General features: G+C 36.0%; 1 protein-coding gene across 1 annotated transcript in view; it reads left to right on the top strand.

The window, feature by feature from the left end:
- The window catches only part of LOC17878171 (farnesyl pyrophosphate synthase 2), an 8702-nt gene that overhangs the window by 1226 nt on the left and 7215 nt on the right, over positions 1-261 (top strand). The gene's annotated exons all lie outside the window — the stretch shown is intronic.

Genomic DNA, 261 nt, shown 5'->3' on the forward strand with positions numbered 1-261 from the left:
AGTCACGCATAAGTTCTCAGGCAGCAAGTAAATGCTTTCTTATGCTAGACACATTTTGTTATGTAGTTGGATGATCTGTTAAATAGTGCTAGGAGGCATATCCATTGATGCATTTTAGGACTACTAAAAAATTCATTCCTGTACTCAGGTTGCTTGTGCATTGTTTATGGCGGGAGAAAATTTGGAAACCCATACTGATGTGAAGAATGTTCTTGTTGACATGGGAATTTACTTTCAAGTACAGGTAATTAGTAACTAATA

This window comes from Capsella rubella, unplaced genomic scaffold (assembly GCF_000375325.1).
Source record: "Capsella rubella cultivar Monte Gargano unplaced genomic scaffold, Caprub1_0 scaffold_7, whole genome shotgun sequence".
NCBI lineage: Eukaryota > Viridiplantae > Streptophyta > Magnoliopsida > Brassicales > Brassicaceae > Capsella > Capsella rubella.